Below are 21311 nucleotides of genomic sequence, written 5' to 3'. Positions count from 1 at the left end.
TGAGCTCTTCCAATAACTCTTCCAATTTCCTGCATTAGCCCTATGTACTTCTCAAGAAAGGAAAAAGGTAAATACCCTCAGCCTTTGCAGACGTGGGATGGACACCACAGCAAGGAGATGGCTTGTCCATGCCCAAGCAAACATGCATACATTCTATATACACACTATGTCTAGGCCTTCCCGTCGCTTCACCTGCCCAGATGAGGGCATGGGTGGCAAATACCCAAGTCTAACAGGTAGTTCCCCTTTTCTGGGCTCAGAGCCCAGCACCCCAAGCCCACAGATAAGGATAACATCAAAGCAAGCCCATTAGCTTATATCAAAGCAAGTGAGTATAAACGTATATGAGCTCATTGCTGCAACAACTACCAATTAATTGTGGGGTTATCTTGACTACCAAGATGGCATTGGCAAAGCTTCCAGAACGGTTCGCCTTTGGTTGAACACAAACAGGCAGAAGCAGCTCTGGCTACCTCTTTTCTCATGGCAAAGAGGGATTTAAAACCACCCACATAACCTCTGGGTCCTGATTTGGCAAACCCTAAGAACAAAGGCCTGCTTTTTTCTGCTTCTTCTGTGCATTTTCAGATTTTCCAAAATACGCCTAAAGCAGTATAAGCATATTTTAATCCCCAAGTACAACATTATCTCACAAGCCACCACCATAGGAAATCATAACATACAAGGCAGGGGTTCTCTAAGGTACCAATGACTAGATACCATTCACCACCACCACCCTGTTTTTCCTCTTCTAGGAATGAGGAAGGAAAGAACAAAACTGTGGAAAATAGTTTTGTTTGTGGTTTAATCACAAGAGCTTATTAGAAGAAAATTGCACTTGATGACAAGACCACAGGATGCTATTATCCTTTGGAAAAGATGACAATCCGCAAAGGAATTCCCATAAATACTAAATCATAAAATCCTAAGCATTGCCTTCATTTCCAGCACATGTGCAATGTTTTACCATGCCACTATGAAGGATAATAACAGCGAAGTAACATAAACATTTTTACTGACAACGCTGTGGTAAAGAATTGCTCTGTCAAAACATGATTAAAATTACTTCTTGACAATATGGCTATATCAATACTTTTCTCCAGTAATTCAGGGGGAACAGATGTTATTAAACCAGCCTTGCACTTCAGTGCCATTAGATTTCAGGGAGAGAGAAAGATGCCGCAGATGGATTTGAAGACAGTTTATGAAGCTTAAATTCCAACTGAGCATCTTCCTACTGGGGTTTTGCTGACCAGGTCAGTTTAAAAAAAAAAATACTTAACAGAGCAGCTTCTACTCTTTGGAACTAAGAATGGGCAAATATTCATTTGAGGACTTGATATTTGTCCCCCACAAGCTTTCCTGCAAAACAGTATTTGTGGGGCAAATTAAATGCAAAAATATCCTGAAGGATGCAAGAGTCAGAGCTACAAAATTCTGCTAAGTTCCACTGAGACTTTTACTTCTTAATATTGTTGTCAGCTGTGGCAAAGTTATTTGTGCCAATTCAGAGTCCCCTGCGCCACTTCAATGGCACAGGATGCTTTGCCCAATTCCTCGGCACTGAGTTGAAATGGAGAAACCCTTGTAGGTGTAGGACCTCCATGAGCATGCACTGCACTCCAGAGCCTAGGTCACTGAATCGGGGAGTAAACAAGTTACCTGGCAGAGATCACCAGGCTTCTTCTAGGATACTTAAGTTGTCAGTTGTAAAATGATGCTAGTAAAGCCTGTCTCCTCCCCTTTTGCACCAAGCTGAGAGGCTTATGTTCTTTCATGCTGCTCCTATAAACAGTCACGATATAATAATCAGAATTTATTTTAAAAAAACACGCTTTAGTGCTCAAGGTGCACCACATGCATTCATTCAGTATACAACACCCCTGTAAGGATGGCCAGCATTATTATCCTCATATAGCAAATGGGGTCTGGGGTTGAGCGCTCACAGCTTGCCTAATGGCACTGAATAAGTTTGCTACAAAAATAGAAAAATTCTAGAAAAGTGGCCATGCTAGTCTGTTGCAGCAAAAAAACAAAAAACCAATAACATATTGTGGCTCCTTAAACGCCAGCACATTTGTTAAAGTGAGATTTCGTAGGCAAGAGCCTGGTTCATCACATCTAGGCTAACTAAATTTGCCAATGATGATTAAGCATCTAAGAATGTTTTTTTAACCGTCCCAAGGTACTCCTCAAATTCTATGTGCAACAGAATGACAACTATGTTTGACCTTTTTATATTTCTTGAACAACTGAGCCATTGGCATTTATAAAGATCTGACATGCTGTGGTCCTTGAACGGCACAGGTGCCACACACAGGGATGGTAAGGGAAGCCCCGGTGTTGGCAGTAATTTTACTTTATGTACAAAGCAGACCACCAGTAAGCAAGCTAATGTTATTAGGCCTGGCAGATAACTGCAGGAATGTGGGCTGAGAACTTTACTCTTCCAAAAAGAAATTAAGGATGAATGTTCTTTCAAAGATTTTCTTCAAAGAGCCTCCTAACAGCAAGCTGTATTGTGCTCTCCCCTTTTCCCTTGGAAGAAGAGCTGAGTCAATCCTGCCAGGCTTTGGATGTTATATGCGGTTCCAGAGTCTCTAAATAACCACAACCTGCTGATTAGATTACTAGGTTACCCTATCCAGCAGAGGAAATGACATTCTATGCATTCCTTCCTCTGCTTTACACATTAGCTGTGTCATTCTCTCAGGCGTAGAAAATTCTGACTTACAATGGCCTGCTCCCTCATTTTATTTGAAAACTTTCACTTGTGGACATATGGATTTTCTTGCTGGATCATTCCAAACCATCTAGTTCAGCACTCTGTTTTCGGTCTCAGCTGGCCAGATACTTATGAAGGCTCATAGCAAGTTACAGGAGGTGATAGTCATTTGTTTGGCCTGAACGTGGAGAGCCCACTTAACTTTCATTGCTAAAAACCACTCATAAACTAATCCTCTACTTACATTATTTCTACACACTCTTTTTTTTAAGGTTGATAATGTGCATAAACAAATCATATATGCAAGCCCAGCAGCCTTGTCCCGCAGAAGTGTATCTCGAGTTTTACAACTTTTCAGAAGGCACAACATTATTTTGTATGGCGCATATTGCAAGGATCTGGCAGAATTCTGGCATAAATTCTAAACTAGCACACCTCTGCATTAACTTTTCCCCACAGCTCAATTAGCCAGCCTACCCAGTGTAGGAATAAGCTTTGCAACAGCATTACAATCCACAAAGCCATTGCCTCAAAGTGATACACATACACGCGCACACACACACTTTAAATTGACAATGCTAACTGCAGGAGGCAACTTCTGAGACTTCCCCCTGTGGCAGGTCACCAAGAAGCTGAATAAAATGAGATGCTAATAAGATCTAAAGTACTTTTGCCTGGAAAGTCTCTCCCAGAGTGGCACTCTTTAACATGAAAGCGAGAATTATACAGCAACCGTAATGTGCAAATGCCTAAACCACTCCAACATGTGAATGGAATCTCTATCTTTAATATCACTAATTTATTCAAATACCGTCTTGGGAGAGCAAATTGTAGAAAAAGAAAAAAAGTGTTTGGTCATCAGATAATCTGCCTTTGGAACGCCTTCCTTAACAGTGTCCCATTTGGGGCTCAAATTTCCCCATCCCTAGTCATTTTTTATCCTATGGTGCTCAAGGGAAACACACACACTGACTTCTGTGTTCTCTCAAGTTGTGGTACAGCTGAAAGAAACCACTTTCCTGTTTGTTCTTCCTACATACCTGAATTAAAAAAAGAAAACAGCACCCCCGGTGGCATTTTAGGAATCTTCTTTCTGAATCCGTAATTCTTTAGCAATCCATTTTCAGACACTTTCCTTTTTGTCAGCTAAAAACACACAGGAGAGTTCAATGCCTTTTAGCTTTCATGGAAACTGCTTGGTAACTTCTAGAAAATACACCTAACCCTTTTCCTTAAAAAGTATCTTACTGATCCTTGGGTTTTCATTCTCTTCTTCTTTGTATTTTCTTTGCTCCGTGCCATAAAATATTCCCCTCTACAGTTTGTGAATCAAAACTATGTAAGGCCTAGGTAACCCTGGGTAACCCTGGGCTGCACCACTTGATTGAATACTACTCTATACCTAATAATAATAATAATAATAATAATAATAATAGAAAAGTTTTTTGGAGGGGAATGGCTAGAACTATTTGCAGCCATACAGCATTCACATCTGTATAAAACTTCACTTGCACTATAAAGTGATCAAGATCCACATTTAGTACCTCAGTAAAAACTAGGTCTCACTCAAGGTTCAGACAAGAGGGCTCATGAATCTGAAAAGAATGAGTCCAAGCCAGGTGCTCTAAATTCCTCTTCGACAATAAAAAGCAAAGAAGTCATTCTCGTGGTTCTCAAAAGGCTATCAATCAAATTCAGATTTCTGGGGCTTTTGTGCATGATAACAGACCACGGTGTGTTCAAAATACTCTAAGCCCACTTTCAAGCCTGAAGCTAGTAAAGCAAATGAGGTTTAAAGCTTTTTAGTCATGCCCCTCCACACCTGCTCCATCGACTAGTGTTTGACTAGCTTCAAGTGATGGAGCACTGCATTACTAATACTACTACCATGTTTCTCCTAAAATAAGACATAGCCATAAAATAAGCCATAGCAGGATTTCTATGCATTTGCGAAATATAAGCCGTTCCCCAAAAATAAGCCATACCCCGAAAATAAGCCATAGTGATGCGGCACCTCCCATTAAAACAGCCTGGAGAGGCGTGGCTATGCAGCGTACTGATGTGATGCGGTTAAAATAAGACATCCCCTGAAAATAAGCCATACTGTGTTTTGTTGAGGGGGGGGAATATAAGACGGTGTCTTATTTTATGAGAAACACGGGTACTACTACACCTTTCCCCCTAACTGAACTCAAGGCAGCTTACATATAAAATAAGAACCACTAGAAACATTGGGGGGGGGTCATACAAAAACAATTGAACATGGATAGAATTAAAACCATATACATATATAAAATCTATTTAAAACATATCAATAATTGCAATTTAAAAAGCACGGCACAACCCCTTTCATTAAAAGCAGTCAGTTCCCAAAAGTCTGTTGGAACAAGAAAGTCTTCACCTGCTGCGACAAAGAGGAAGCCAGTCTAGCTTCTCTAGGAAGGGAGCAGCTACCGAGAAGGCCTGTTCCTGCATCTCTACCAATTGTGCCTGAGAGGGTAGAGAAACTGAAAGAAGGGCAGGTTCCTGTGAGGGAATATGGTCTCTCAGAGAGCTTGGACCTAAGCCCTGTAGGCCTTTATAGGGCATAACCAAAATGCTGAATTGTGCCCAGAAACAGACTGATAGCCAGTGGAAGTGTTGTAGCAATATGCTTCCTATAACCATCCCTGGTCAACAATCTGGCTATTTTGATTGGTTTTATCTGCACTGAACCAATGGGAACTCTTAACATCCCCCACCCCACCCCTCCCCCACCCCCGTGGCTAACAAAGGAGAGGCACATTATGAAAGAAAAAGAAAATAAGTGACCTTCCAAAAAGAGCTTTAGTAATATAAAGTTTGGGATTCTTATGTACTAAGTTCAATACCGTGGAACAGATAGAAATACACAAGCCAATAAGCCAATAAAATATGGATAAAGTTCCCTCTATAGTATCTATATGGTTCAATAAATATTTTATTTAAATGGTTCAATAAATATTTTATTTAATGCATAGAACTGACTTGGCACTCATTATTTTTATGTCCTGTACTTGTTAGTATTAAGATGCTTAACCACACTTAGAATGTAATCCTAACCGTGCTTTAAAACTGCAATCCTAATCTCATTAATCTGGGAGTAAAGGTCATTGAACTCAATGGGATTTACTGCTGAGTAGACATGGTAGGACTGCACTCTTTGTTCCCTGTCCCTTCCACATATCTAACTATCCTAGTTGGTTTGGTTTTCTCTTGGATAATTTTTATTTTTAGCATTCTACTTATTCCAGGAAAGATAAATTTCCAAACTGATAAGAAGGCCCTCTACTGGAGGAAAGAACAAAGTTGAGAAGGGGAGTAGACTAACTAAACAGATCCAAAGAGAAACTTGCATTTGCACCATCAAACATGACACACACACTGGGTGATACCTTGCACCTCTACCATGGGAGAGAGGTTTTCCTGGTGCATGACTGAAAAGCAAAGTGACCCACCCACCCCTCCATGCTGTATGCACAAAGTTTTGGGTTTAGTGTCCAATAATTCAGTTTTTTGTCGGAATACGTTTCACGGATCCGCCATGGATTCATAATTAATTGGTTATTTTATGGGTTTTTCAAGGTTTACTTTTGGTATAATTGCGCGCAAAAGTGAAAGTGAAAGCATGAATGAATAGTGTGATTCACTTACAAGATTAATCCGCCTTTATTTTGTAGATCCGGTCATGTTCAAAGTTGTTAATGAGCGTTAAACTTGCTTCCCGCCCTTTTGGAGGGCAGCAACAGTGATTTTATTGGTTAAAGTACTAATGATGATGTCACGTTTGTTCCCTAATAAAAGGCAGAGGCACCCCGCTTAGGCAGGAGGAGTAGCACGAGACCGCACGTTCTTCTTATGTTCTTTTAGTTGGGTTTTAGTTGAAGTCAAGTTTAGTTTAAGGGGCTAGGAGCGGGCTGGACGGGTTGGATGGGTTTTTCTTTAGTTAGAGTTAGATCGCGGAAGATCATTCGGTTTAGCCTTAGTTAGGTTTTCTTTAGGTTTAGCCTAGGGCTAGAATTGCGGAAGATATTTCGGTTTTAGTTTATTTAGTTAGCCTCGCGGAAGATTGGGCGCGCAGGGTCTTTAAGCTTAGGAGAACTTAGCTTAGGGGACGAGCCTACGCGGGTTCTGCCGAAGCCACTAAAGATACAACCGGTGTCTGTCTTCCTTTGGGGTTAAAGGGGGGAGTAAAGTAAAATTTTTATTTCTTTAAACTGGTCCGTCTATTCAGAGTCAGGGTATATATTTTATTTCACGAGGCAACTGTTCATTAAAGAAGGCAATTAGAAACTCACACTTCATCGGAGTCGTCAATTGGCTTACTCATCATCCTTCAGACTGTGAGGCTTGGCCGGCGACCGTGCTCAAAAGCACGCGGAACGCTGGCCACTTTCCCCGCAACTGGTACCTCGTGCATAACCAATCCAAGGCCGTGCACGAGGAGCTCCAGCACCCAAACCCCGACAAGTGGTGCCCTCTCTGAGGTAAAGCGTAGTCAAAAATCGCTTCCACGAAGACTCCGGTTAAAGGCAACATATCGGAAGTGGCTCGGAAACAGACATTGAGAGGTGAGGTATAACGGCCCGGTTTATCCAGGATTTCGCTGCAGTAGCGCGAATCCACCGCTTGCCCAAAGTAGTGTAAATAGAAGTCGCGCGCGTATATTTTGCCCCAAGGGGTCCCCGGGTAGAGCGGCAAGGAGTTTAGTGTAAGCCTACGGGCAGAGTAAGGTCTTCCCTAAAGCCTACGGGTGGGAAGGGTTCTGGCAAAAGCCTACGGGTGCCAGGGTCTGGCAAAAGCCTACGGGTGCCAGGGTTTTCGGTCAAAGCCTACGGGTAGGGCCGGTGTCTCCCGAAAAAGCCTACGGGTGGGAGGGAAAGGTTTTCTGGCTAAAGCCTACGGGTGCCAGGTTTTTCGGTCAAAGCCTACGGGTAGGGCCGGTAGCCCCTAGTAGAAGCCCACGGGTGGGGGTGGAGGTTTTCTGGCTAAAGCCTACGGGTGCCAGGTTTTTCGGTTAAAGCCTACGGGTAGAACCGGTGTCCCCTAGTAGAAGCCTACGGGTGGGGGAGGAAAAGTTTTTGAAAAGTGTTTAAAAAATGGGCTCCTCACTCTCAACTGCTCAAGTAAAATTTTGTGAAGATTTATTGTACCTTTTGAAAAGAAATGGTCACCCTGTCTCTGAATCAGAAGTAGAGCTTTTAGTTAAAACCATTGGGGAAATTTGTCCCTGGGTCCCTAAGGAGGGAACGAAAGATTTAGCTTCATGGGAAAGGATCGGGTTAGAATTTATGGCCAACCCGAAAATCGGAATTCCTGTACAATTAGTATGGAGCAAAGTAAGAAACTGCTTTCAACAAATCGCTCCAAGAAATGTTTTGCTTAATGGAACAGTGAATTTAGGAAATACTGCTTTTAATAGTGCCCCTGTGCTGCCGCTTGCGGTTGTGCCATTTTCGGCCCCCTCGCAGCAGCCAGTTCAGGCCCCGTTGTCGTACACGCACTCGCCCTTGTCCAATTTGTCATTGCCAGATTCATTGCCGCCTGTGCCGGTGCAGCAGACGCCGTCGGCCTTTCAAGCCCCGCCGCGGACTGCCCCACCGCCAGTCGCTCAGCAGTCATCGCAGGCCTTTTACCAGCCAGCGATTTCAAGTCAGCAGCAGCCGCGGACCTCGCTCCAAGCAACGGTCCCGCTTCCTTCATCGCAAGCCGCGCTTTTGCCAGCGATCCAGCAGCAGCAGCAGCAAGCAGCCTTTTTGCTAGCAAACCCTGCTGCCCTGCAGGCCGCGCTCAAGCCAGCAGCTCCAGTTTTGCAGCAAGCTGATTTCCAATCAACAGCAATCCAAGCTTCAATGCAAGCAGCACAACAGCAATTTACCAACCCTTCAGCACCTCCAATGCCAATGCAGATTCCAAGACAAGAGCAAAGCCAAACAATGATGATCCAGATGCCAGGACTTGCAGTACAGAGCCAACAACCTTATGCTCCAACTTCAAGTCAGCCATCTTGTCTTCATCCAACTTCAAGTCAGCCATCTTGTCTTCATAGTCAGCCATCTTCAAGGCATCCAGATGTCAAAGACTCTTTAGCACCATCTAGTGGCTCATCATTTGGAAAGCATCAAGAAGATTTAAACTCACTGATGCCACCTACAGATCCAACAGCAATGCAGCCCATCTGCAGAACCCAAGCTTTGGAAGCAGCTTTGGGACAAATAGACTTTAGTGCTGATCCAATGCACATCTTTCCAGTGATTCGTGCTAATGGAGGACAACCTGCAAGATATCAAGCCATTCCTTTTGAAACACTACGTGAACTGCGAAAAGCCATACGCGAAAATGGACTTCAAGCTCCTTATACTAGAAGTTTACTTGAAGGACTGTCCACTAGTAAACTTCTGCCATCTGATTGGAAGTTGATTCTTCGCACCTTCCTGTCGCCTACAGATGCTCTTCTGTGCCTGCAAGAGTGGAAAGAAGTAGCAGCCAGACGTGCAACGCCACTTGCCACAGAAGATATGCTCACAGGATCAGGACATTACTCCAATCTCAATCAACAGCTAGCCATACCTGATGCTGCACTTGTCACCATAGCAGACATTGTAGTCAAAGCTTGGCGCAGACTACCCAATCGCACAGATGCTAGCTCAGTATCAGGATTCGCTGCAGTTAGGCAAGGTCCAAAAGAACCTTATGGGGACTTCGTGGATCGCCTGATTGTTGCAGTGGAACGCCAGATAGAAGATCGTCATGCCAGAAACATGCTGACAAAACAACTTGCCTTTGAAAATGCCAATGATGACTGCAAGAATGCCCTAACAGCAGTTGCAGCTCGTCCAGATGCCACATTGACTGAGATGCTACGCGTCTGCCAGAACGTCGGTACCCACTCCTACAAAGCACAGCTCTTGGCAGCTGCGGTACAAATGCCACGTCAAGACAGCTCTACGCCAGTCAAGAAGTGCTATGGGTGTGGAGGCGATGGGCATTTCCGGTCGCAGTGCACAACAACGCCAAGGCCTTCTGCCAAGCCGCCAGAGAGATGTCCCATCTGTCAGAAAGGATTTCATTGGGCGAATGATTGTCGCTTGAATCCACAAAACACATCACCTACCTCATCTCCAGTTCAGGGAAACGGTTCTGCGGGCCGCGCCCCGGCCCCGGTAAAACAATAGGGTGCAAGTTCAAGAACATCATGAAGGTCAACCATCCCAGAAAGGTGAACAACGCTACTCCTTATCCAGGTCATCAGGAAAAAAGAGTGATCCAGAGAGATATCTACTCTTCAGATGTCCAGAGAAAAGATGTGACCTCATCAAGCATTCAGGTTCCAGAGGTTTCATCATCTGCCTTACCTATTCAAAGGGTTCCAGTAGAGAACACAGCATTCAGTTCACCTTCTGCTGACCGCCCTTCAGTTCCTGCTGATGTTGATCCTGCTTCACAGCAAGCAATCACAGTCAAGCCTCTGATCGCAGAATTGCCTTCAACGTTGAGAAGACATCCTACTGAGATCAATCTCGCAACTCCTGAGCTTTATTCATCTTCAAATCAAGGTCAATCTGTCATTGAAGGACATTTGCCCTTGATGAAACAGCAGTGTTCAAGTTGCAACCCAGCTGATGATCACTTTCCATGTGGCCAAAGAATGCAAGTGAGTGAGCCAGCTCCCTCTTGTGGAAGCTTAAGCATCACTCCAGTTAACAATGTCCACACCTTTGTGTCACCTCCAGCTTTTAAGCTCAGCCCGCCACAACCAAACAACTATCAGGAACAACAACTTCTACTGCCTCGTGTCAAAGAAGAAGTTCCATCCTGCCAGTTTGATGCACAACTGACTGAATGCCAGCAGGTTCAACAGCATCAGCAACTTTTACCAACAGAGGAACCTCAAGTTTGCCAACTCAACGCCAAGCAGCTTCAGAGTTGCCAACTTCAGCAGTGCAAAAAACCCGAAGCCAAAAAGATATCTTCAAACACTGCCAACGAAGAACAAGAAGCTTCTTCTGTCCCAGGTATACCACTCTTCTTAACAGAGGACTGTTACTTTTCAAATCCATGGTTTGCTCAGCAATTGCCAACATCCATTCGTGGTCCATTCCCAGACACTTCGATTTGCCTTATCCTGCCTAGGATGGATCGCCTCCCTGCCACAGTCACATTGACTGCAGGCCTAGTTCGAATCACAGATTCATCGCAGTTGCTGATTCCAGGATTTTCAACTGTTCCTTGTGTCCTAACAAATGGTTTGGAAATTGCCAGACTCTATTTGCTTACTTCTACGCCTACAGCTCCTGTAGACTCTTTGCCTCCTCAGACAGCAATGGCGCTAATCAAGATTACAGAAGAACGCCCTCATCTCGTCTTAGAAATGGGTGGACGAAAGATCAAGGGTCTTCTTGATACAGGCGCAGATGTCACAGTGATCGCCAGAAAGGATTGGCCTGACCAGTGGGCAACGACTGTCACCCAGGAAGTCTTCGGAGTCGGAGGTTTCGAACCCGCCCACCAGAGTGTGCATCCGATTACCTTCCAGTCAGACTCAGGCTCCATGGTGCAGCTCCGTCCACTTGTTATGGATGTGCCTATCACCCTTTGGGGTAGAGACTTATTGTCTAAAGCAAGAACTGTTGTCCATACGCATTTTTGATGTGGGCCTTTGCATCAGCGCCAGTACATGCTCTTCCACTCACATGGAAGGAAGGACCCCCTGTAAGGGTCGACCAATGGGCGCTGACGTCAGAAAAGCTCGCTGCAGCAGAGGCCCTAATCAAAGAGCTGCTACACCAGGATCGTGTGCAACCCTCTAATAGCCCTTGGAACACTCCAATCTTCGTCATCAAGAAGAAAAGTGGAAAATGGCGTTTGCTTCAAGACCTGAGAAAAATCAACGAAAGAATTGTTCCAATGGGTCCCCTTCAATGTGGACTTCCTAACCCTAACCTCATTCCTAGAAACCATCAGCTTGCAATCATCGATCTTAAAGATTGTTTCTTTACCATTCCACTGGCACCTGCAGATCAAGAAAAGTTCGCTTTCACTCTACCTGTGTTCAATAACACCAGACCAGCTTCCAGATACTCTTGGAAGGTACTCCCTCAAGGAATGGTGAATTCGCCGACTCTCTGCCAGAACTTTGTAGATAAAGCATTACAGCCTTTCAGAGCACAATATCCAGCCTTAGAAGTTTGTCATTACATGGATGACATCTTGATCCATGGAGAAAAGGTCTCAGAGCATCATATTGAGCATCTTACGCGCATCCTGAACTCTTTTGGGCTTTGTATTGCCCCAGAAAAGGTACAGCGCACTGCTCCATTTCATTACTTGGGTCACAGACTGCTTCAAGATACAGCCCTGCCAGAGATGCCGAGCATAGTCATTCCAGAATCCTTTACTTTAACACAATTGCAGCATCTCTTGGGACAGATAAACTGGGCTCGAAAGTCTCTAGCAGTTCCAACATCTGAACTCTCGCCATTGTTTTCTGCTCTTAAGGGACATACATCTCCTTCAGATGTTATTCCATGCACTTCTGAGATGCGTCTTGCTTTACAAGGGGTAAACACAAAACTGCACCAAATAGCTGTAGATCGTGTGCCAACAGCCAACTGCGCTCTTTCATGTGCTATCTTCACTACACCAAGATTGCCGACAGCAGCCTTATACGTTCCGGATACTTCCTCAAAGGTGGCGATCGTGGAGTGGATTCATCTTTCGCACACGCCTCAAAGGAATGTGTACCCCAGTATGGACGCTGTTGCTGATCTCCTTGTTAAGTGCAGAGGCCGTGCAATTCGCCTGAGTGGAAATGATCTGCTTTCCATCTACCTTCCTTTCTCTCAAGAACAAGTACTAACTTTGATTCAGTTTTCAGATAGTTTCCAAATTGCTATTGCAGATTTTGTCGGTTCATTCTTGTATAATCCTCCTAAGGACAAAAGATTCACTTTGTTGCAACAAGTAAACTATCACCTTTCATCCATGTTGGTGCTTCAGCCTATTCCCACTGCAAAAACTCTGTTCACAGATGGCTCCTCTTCCTATGGTGTCCTTGCATGGAAGGAGGATGGACAATGGAAAACTGTGTTTACAGAGAAACAACTTTCAGCACAAAGATCGGAACTGGCAGCAGTGATTCTCGCTTTTAAAACTTTCACTACAGAAGCATTCAACCTCGTTGTAGATTCTCAGTATGTATATAGACTGTTATCATCGCTTCCAGTTGCTTATCTGTCTCCGTCCATGGACGAAAATCTCTTTAATCTGTTCGCGCAGCTTCAAGAACTACTACAGAGACGTTCATTTCCCTTTTTTGCTGCACACTTGCGCTCTCATTCTAACCTTCCAGGATTCCTGGTGGAAGGAAATGCAGTAGCAGACGCTGCCCTCAGGACTCTAGCTTTCTCCTTGTTCGACAATCCTGTGACAAGCCATGAAACTTTCCACCAATCAGCAAAGGTTCTACACAAGACCTTCAACATTCCAATGTCACAAGCAAGGGACATTATTTCATGCTGCCCTTCGTGCTCCAAGTCTCCTATCTGCTTGCCATTTGACGCTGTAAATCCTCGAGGCACGGAGGCGAATCAGCTGTGGCAGATGGATGTGACACATGTCCCAGCCCTTGCTCCAATGTCTAAGTTGCATGTCACAGTGGACACCTTTTCAGGTTTCATTTGGGCTACAGCACTGAAGGGAGAAACTACGAGGCACGTCATACAGCACTGCATGAGAACCTTTTCAGTTATGGGAAAACCTCAAGCCATTAAAACAGATAATGGCCCGGCCTATGCTTCTCAGGCCTTTAATGACTTTTGTGTGCAATGGAATATTTCCCTATCCCACGGGATTCCGTTTAATTCGACAGGCCAAGCTCTCATTGAAAGGACACACCTCACTTTCAAAACTCTGCTCCACAAACAGACCGCAGGACGTCACCTTCCAGCCTCGGAGATCCCTTTGGCAGTTGCAAAGGTGCTGTTCACCTTAAATTTTCTTCTCTTTCCACATAACAAGCCTCATTCCCCAGTGGATCTCCACTTCAAGAAAGAAGAACAGCTTCCTCGACCTTTGGTCTCTTATCGCCTCTTGCCTGACATTGAATGGCGAGGACCAGTTCCACTCATCACTTGGGGTCGTGGGTATGCTGCCGTTGCCCTTGAAGAAAAGGCTGTTTGGGTGCCTGCCAGATGTGTGCGCCCTTGGAGAGCTAAGGAACCAAGTTGAGAATATCCACCTCGTTGTTTGACTGCACTAGTTTCCAGTGTCAAATGCAGCAACTCTTCAACTATCCTCAACCTATGCCTTTTGTTTGCCTCTGGGCAGCCCCTTGGTTCCTGGCTGCCTAGATTTGTTCCAGTTACTCTCATACCTGCATTCACTAGCAGATCACCTTGATTTGCTTGCTTAACCTCCTTTCTTCTACAGGTATCGTTGTTTCTTCAGAACTCGATGTTTCAGTACTTTCCTGAGCTCCATGAACTTTTCCTGAGTTCCAGGACTATTTCTTCTACATGGTCATGTGTAGTCGGAGAAGAAGACGACCGGCAACTCATTCATCGTCTTCATCCTCCTCTCCAACACCATTTTGCAGTTCTAAACCTGTCTTGTACTTGTAAAAATTGCATATTTACCTTTGTATGCTTCTTGAAATATCCGCCTCGCATATTACATGTGTTTTCCATATAGCTTGGTAATTAATGATATGGGTGTTTATATATATGATAATTTTTCTGAAATGGTTTCCATTTAGAGCGTCACAACTTTGATGATATGGAAATGTTTATGTAAGGTTAAAAACATCATCTTTGTGCAGTTCTAGTCATAGACATATTTATACATATATGTTTTATTTCAATAATCCTAAATCTCCACGTTGTGCTTGCAAAAGTTATAGTTCAAAATGTGGTAACACTTATATGCCTTATTTGAAATATTTCCTTTGGTCAAAGAATTGGTCATTCTCGGATTTGTTCAAGATATATGTGTCAAGTCTGGTGGCGTCCTACCCTTTTGGTACCCCTATTTTCTTTGAAGAATACCCCTCTATATGCTACCTTTGGCAGTAAACCAGGTTCCCAGCTTTTCCCTTCACTCTGTTTCCTGCTGTTGATGGGAGACCCTTATGTAGTTGGTTTAAATCCCATCTCGTTTCGCTGGAAACCCTTGCGTAGATGGTTTAAATCCTCATCCTGGCTGGGACACCTTTATGTAGGTAGCTTAAATCCCCTCTTGTGGCGAAAACCACTTGTACATAGGTGGCTTAAATCCCCTCTCTGGAATCGGACCCTAGTTCCCCGTTACCTGTGGTCGCTGTGGTAAGTCCAGAATCTAAAGTTCCCTCGATTCTGTAGCCTCAGAGCCACAACCCTTTTATGTTTCCTTATCCATTTTCCTTAGTTTCCAAATAAAAAATTTAAAAAAAATGGGGGAGGGGTCTGGGTAGGCCATGTAGCCCCAGCTCTAGTTATACTTTAATTTTGGGTCCCGGATCGGGACCTCTCTTATGTTTGGGCAGTCGTTATCCGTTATTCTTAATTTTGGACCTGTATCAGGTCCTCTCTTGTGTTTGGGGAGTAATTTGTTGTTTTACGCTGCACGCGAAAGTATACATGCTTATGAGGTGATTTGTTGTGTTATACTACATATTGAAGTATTTATATATGCCTAGAAGGTTTACAGTGTATCGGATCGATCATTTTTTATGTTCGGCTAGTGGTTTGTTATTTTCATGACTTTATTGCTACATTATTGTACAAGTATTTCCTCCTATGAAGGGGGTGGATGTTGATAGTTTTGCTGGTGTTTATATCACAGTCTTGATGTGGACACTGTCAGCACTGTTGACGCTTTGCCCTTTCATGTCGAGTTCTATATCAAAACAAATGGTAATGTTTATGTCAAATAAATGCTTATGATATCTCTATTTTTTTTATATAACTAAATCAAAATTAATTTAATTTAAAACAAAAAAAGAAAGATGATATGTCGGAATACGTTTCACGGATCCGCCATGGATTCATAATTAATTGGTTATTTTATGGGTTTTTCAAGGTTTACTTTTGGTATAATTGCGCGCAAAAGTGAAAGTGAAAGCATGAATAGTGTGATTCACTTACAAGATTAATCCGCCTTTATTTTGTAGATCCGGTCATGTTCAAAGTTGTTAATGAGCGTTAAACTTGCTTCCCGCCCTTTTGGAGGGCAGCAACAGTGATTTTATTGGTTAAAGTACTAATGATGATGTCACGTTTGTTCCCTAATAAAAGGCAGAGGCACCCCGCTTAGGCAGGAGGAGTAGCACGAGACCGCACGTTCTTCTTATGTTCTTTTAGTTGGGTTTTAGTTGAAGTCAAGTTTAGTTTAAGGGGCTAGGAGCGGGCTGGACGGGTTGGATGGGTTTTTCTTTAGTTAGAGTTAGATCGCGGAAGATCATTCGGTTTAGCCTTAGTTAGGTTTTCTTTAGGTTTAGCCTAGGGCTAGAATTGCGGAAGATATTTCGGTTTTAGTTTATTTAGTTAGCCTCGCGGAAGATTGGGCGCGCAGGGTCTTTAAGCTTAGGAGAACTTAGCTTAGGGGACGAGCCTACGCGGGTTCTGCCGAAGCCACTAAAGATACAACCGGTGTCTGTCTTCCTTTGGGGTTAAAGGGGGGAGTAAAGTAAAATTTTTATTTCTTTAAACTGGTCCGTCTATTCAGAGTCAGGGTATATATTTTATTTCACGAGGCAACTGTTCATTAAAGAAGGCAATTAGAAACTCACACTTCATCGGAGTCGTCAATTGGCTTACTCATCATCCTTCAGACTGTGAGGCTTGGCCGGCGACCGTGCTCAAAAGCACGCGGAACGCTGGCCACTTTCCCCGCAACTGGTACCTCGTGCATAACCAATCCAAGGCCGTGCACGAGGAGCTCCAGCACCCAAACCCCGACAGTTTTTCTTTTTCTTTTAAATAATCCTGTGAATTCTAGTTCTCATTTTTAAGTTATTTTCTAGTTTTCAATGAGAAATATGCCATAGAATCAGAAACACAGAATCAAACAAAAAAGCTTCAATTGTTTTTCAGTCCCTGTGTTTATGTATCAATCATCTTCAATACTATACTCATTTTTCCCCATTTGAGGCAAACAACTTCAGAATAACAATACAGGACAATAAATGCAGCATTCCCATTAGTTGTGTGTGGGGATCCTGTGGAAAGGATGTGCAAATTATTGCCTTCACCAGCCTCAGATACAAACCCCAGCATGACTAGGCGCTTCCCATCCCTGGCAGAAATGCTTTCACTAAAAAGTAATCAATTTCCCTTAAAACTACACAAAGTAGTAGTTATGCACATATCTGAACATGTAATGCGCTACACGTTTCAACATCTAAAAATATGACACACCTGAATACCTGAGGAAGCAGCCACTAATAAAAGACCATGAAGGAAAAGTCCCATAATATTTAAAGCCCTGCACTTACCCACCCTTGCTTTTGGATTACAGTATCTAGAAACTGAACAGGAGATTGGCTTGTGTGGAAAGTATGGACTGTGTGCCTCCTGTAAACATTTTCCACTTAATAGGTCCCATTGAAAAGGATGACTCCAATAATTGTAGTCATCTTTCTAAACAAAGAGAAAAGTTACTTCCTGCTTCTTCCTCTTTTAAAGAATCATTGCCAGCTCCAACATATGAAAAATCTAGATCCATTCAATCTAGCGTCACCCCTGGTTTTGACACTGAAACAGCCTTGATCACCTACACAAGTGAAAGGACAGGGAGGGCGAGACCCTTCTAATTTTCCTCTACTTCAGTGACAGTGACCAACTCTGCTTAGTTTCCAAAGAAACCAACTTCAAAACACTGGCTATGAAGTTGGCTTGTTTAATTATGTTGGATGCAGCTCATGTACATAGTGATAAACCACAGTTCAGGATCACAAGCTAACATGGCCAGTGTTAAGGCTCAATAATGGACTAGGTCAGCAGAACCATCATTTTCATGACAACCCTTGTCACAAAGCTGGCAAATCTGGAACTGTACTTCATAATCTGATAACGCTGATAGTCTTTACTTACCGGTACTTTGTTTTAACCCATGTGCAACTATACTCATTCTATGTGCCTATTTTATCGCTTTGTTTTTCATCTTTTAATTTTCTTCTGTTGCTATAATTGTTCTTTACAAAATAACAACAACAACAACAACGGACCAGGCAAGAAGCAATACACTCAAAGCCAAATTGTGACAATACCCATTCTGGGCATGGTTACAACCACCTGAAGAATCAAGTTTGTATTTTGTGTGTGCCGATAGATCTAGTGTTGTCGCTGCAGGTCACATTATGCACCTCCTGCCATCAGCTTCAATCCCTGCTGGCCCAACTACAGTTATTCATGTTCCAGTAGTCTCTAAATTAAACTACTGCACTGCACAGGCAACTACTTTGCGAACTTCTCAGAAACATTAGTTACTTCAAAATACTGTATAGTGACTATGCTGCTAACCGAGACTGACTATAAGAAGATTGAGGGTTGCTTACAATCAAGCAGTGCCTAAGTTTTATTAAATAAATAAATGAAGGAGAAGAAGGAGAAGAAAACTGTAAGTTGCTTGTCCAGCTAACAGTGGCTGACAGTCAGTTTCTGGGCACAAGTGATGGTGCTGGCCTTTAAAACTCTAAATGGCTGGGGATCTAGGTTTCTAAGGGGAATGGAGCTATAATGCAGTGGTAAAGAATCTACTTCGCATGCAGAAGGTCCCAGCTTCAATCCCTGGCATCTCCAGAAACTCCTGTCTGAAACCCTGGAGAGCGGCTGCCTATCAGTGTGGACAGAGCTGAGCTAGATGGACCAATGGCTTGACCCAGTTGATGGCAACTTTCTATGATCCTAAAGGGCTGCCTCCTTCCACATGAGCCTCCCCAAGGGTTGGCATTTGTCACCTGAGGCTTTTCTTCTGAAGGTAGCAGGGTGGTAATTGGAGAGGGAGCCTTTTCAGCTGTGGTGCCCCCACATTTGGAATGTTCTTCCCAGGGCGGCTCACCTAGCCTGATTCCAGTGCCAAGAGAAGACATTTTTATATGCCCAGGTCTTCTAGGATGTCAGCTAGATGATTTTAACCTGGTGATTTTAACTGTTCTCTGCTGGTTTTGGATACTCTGCATTTTTGTGCTCTGCTGAATTACTTTGCATAGCTTTAATCATCAACAGCTATATCAGTGTTGGGTTTGTTCTATTATCTTGCAAGCTGTTGTGCGAGTTTGCTGTCTGAAGACAGCATGTAAACATTTTATTTATTTATTTAGCAGAGCATCAGTATAAAAATGCCACTATGAAAGCACTGTTTGGCGATATTCAGAGGTCACCGAACACCACATATTTTCTCTCTCTCCTACCCCATGACTCATGCAGCTTCCATCTGAAATTGCTTGGTCTCTGGTATCCAAAAAGCAGCTGGTAGATGGATCCAGTGAAACTACTCTACATTTTTGTCTGTGCAATCACCCAGCAAAAAGCTACCAAAGAGTAGCATTCAGACATTTCAAGATCCAACAAGGGCTCAATTACTCTGATTGAGGGGTTAAACTAGCACTGTGTGCTTTGATCAACACGTACTTCTTAGGGTTGGGTATTTTTGATTTTGATTTTGCCATGCTCACTATCTTGGTTCCTGGAGCAACTTCTAAGCTCATTTAAATTTAAAACAAAACTCTCTTGCGTTCCCTTTGTCTGCTTTGCATTTTTTCCATATCTAGGAGGATTTTTTTATCACACATATTTATGATCCTGCTTTCCCTTTCTGACTCTCTTTATTCTGCTAACCCAGCCACCTCCTTGCTTCGAGACCTTTTGGGGTTAGCTCTGCCGCAGTCATTAATTCGAGGAAACGTTTCCTGAGGCTTCTGATCCTTTAAAAAGTTGTTGTTTACATTCCTGCCGCCTCCCTTTTAAAACATGACTGACCAACATGCGCAATCAATGTCTAAAAACGCTACACACTCTTCCACCCCCCCATCCTCCTTTGCAGGCAGCACAGTCAGGGAGCAGTAAAACAAATGCAAGGAGGGAGGGGGGAATCGAGAGAAGCTGGAAAAATAAAATAAAAAATGGAGCAATTCTCCACCCTTTTTACCTTGGCTGCGAAAGAGCGTCCTCCAAGAGTTGAGACTGTCCCTCGGGTTACCAGAGAGGTGTGGGGAGAGATGCTCCAAAAACGTAACCGCTCATGGAATCTCCCTTTGCAAAGACTAATCCGGCACCATTGCGCAGGGGGCGAACCATCCCCCTTGTAGGATCCGAAGATGATGCCCTTCTTTTAGGAGTAGATACAAAGTAACTCCATGGATGCAAAATTAAAAACAAAAACAACAAAAAAATCAATTCCAAATAATTGCTTCCAGCTGAGATGGCCGCTCTGTGCAAAATCCAGCGAGCCCAGCGTGTTCCTATTTCTTTTTTAAATCCAGACTTCTTTTCGGATCTCTTTGCAATTGCCCGAAATCCTGCGACTGCCCTTTTTCTTCTTTTCTCTTCCCACCCCCCCTTTCCCCTGCTGGCGAAGAAGGGACTTCTTCAACGGAGTAGTATATAAATTAGGGTGATGCTGGCGATTTCACCCCACCTTCTTCCCCCCAACGCCCCCTCGTACCCCCTTCCCTCAATTTCTTATTTTGTTGTTTGTTGTTTCTCCCTGACGAGCAGCAGGTCCAGGTGCAGCGGCGGCGGCGGCGGCAGTAGCAAACGTGGGTCCCATCCCTGATTGTGTTCGGCATGTGTTGCCTCCCGCCCCAACGCACTGCTCACCCACCACCCCTCCCTCGCCTTCACCTCCCTCCGATGCGCTGAGTCCCCATCTCTTTTCTCTTGTGCCCTGGGCAGCTGGAAAGAGGTCGGGTTGCATACACGGGCTCGCTCTCCTTTTCTCCCTCTCTCCTCTCTCTCTCTCTCTACAAGCCTGATCAGGTCACTTTCGCAATGATCTTCAGCCTCGCGCGCACACACAACGGCGGCGGCAGTGCACACACAGATCACAGAGCTGCAACACTTTCTTTGCTTCCTCCCCTTCTCATATATACACACACTCCCCCTCTTTTTTCCTCTCTCTCTCTCTCTCTCTCTGCGCCCCCCCCCCCACCGCGCCGCTTTCACCTCCCCGGAGCTATGCACAGGCGTACACACTAGCCTGCTGCTGCAACCTTACAAAAAATAAGCTTATACTTAACAAAATCTTTTGGCGCCATATTAATGACGTACTTCAAATTTGCCATTTCTTCCTGCGTCAAAAAGACGTTTCTTGCAAATAACAGATGAAGTGCAAGGCGGACGGCGAAGGATATTAAGGGGAAAGAAACACCGACCAAGAAACCTCTTCCGCGGAAAGGAGGAAGAGACCCTCGCAGCGAAAACCGCGCGTGGGGACTGGGGGGGGGGGAGAGTTCGCATTCGCTAGGAGGGCATGGGAGGTGAAGCAAGCGGGGGGGGGGATGTTGCAAATCGAGATCGGAACAGAATCCTTTTCCCGCGGGTCACAAAAGTTACGCGGCCACCTCTGTGCTGAAATACTACCACTCTGGAGA

General features: G+C 44.0%; 1 protein-coding gene across 2 annotated transcripts in view; it reads right to left on the bottom strand.

Annotated features, from left to right (window-relative positions):
* Positions 1 to 20362, bottom strand: part of JADE2 (jade family PHD finger 2) — a 152010-nt gene extending 131648 nt beyond the window's left edge. The window contains exon 1 of one of the 2 annotated variants that reach the window (XM_033140108.1): positions 19868 to 20362. The gene's annotated coding sequence lies outside the window, so the exon portion shown is untranslated. Of the gene's footprint in view, positions 1 to 19581; positions 19756 to 19867 lie in introns of those variants that run through there. The other variant, XM_033140109.1, reaches the window with a different exon arrangement.
* Positions 20363 to 21311: the final 949 nt, after the last annotated feature.

The sequence above is a fragment of the Lacerta agilis genome, chromosome 2, assembly GCF_009819535.1.
Source record: "Lacerta agilis isolate rLacAgi1 chromosome 2, rLacAgi1.pri, whole genome shotgun sequence".
Classification (NCBI taxonomy): domain Eukaryota; kingdom Metazoa; phylum Chordata; class Lepidosauria; order Squamata; family Lacertidae; genus Lacerta; species Lacerta agilis.
This window is presented reverse-complemented; position numbering and strand designations above follow the sequence as displayed.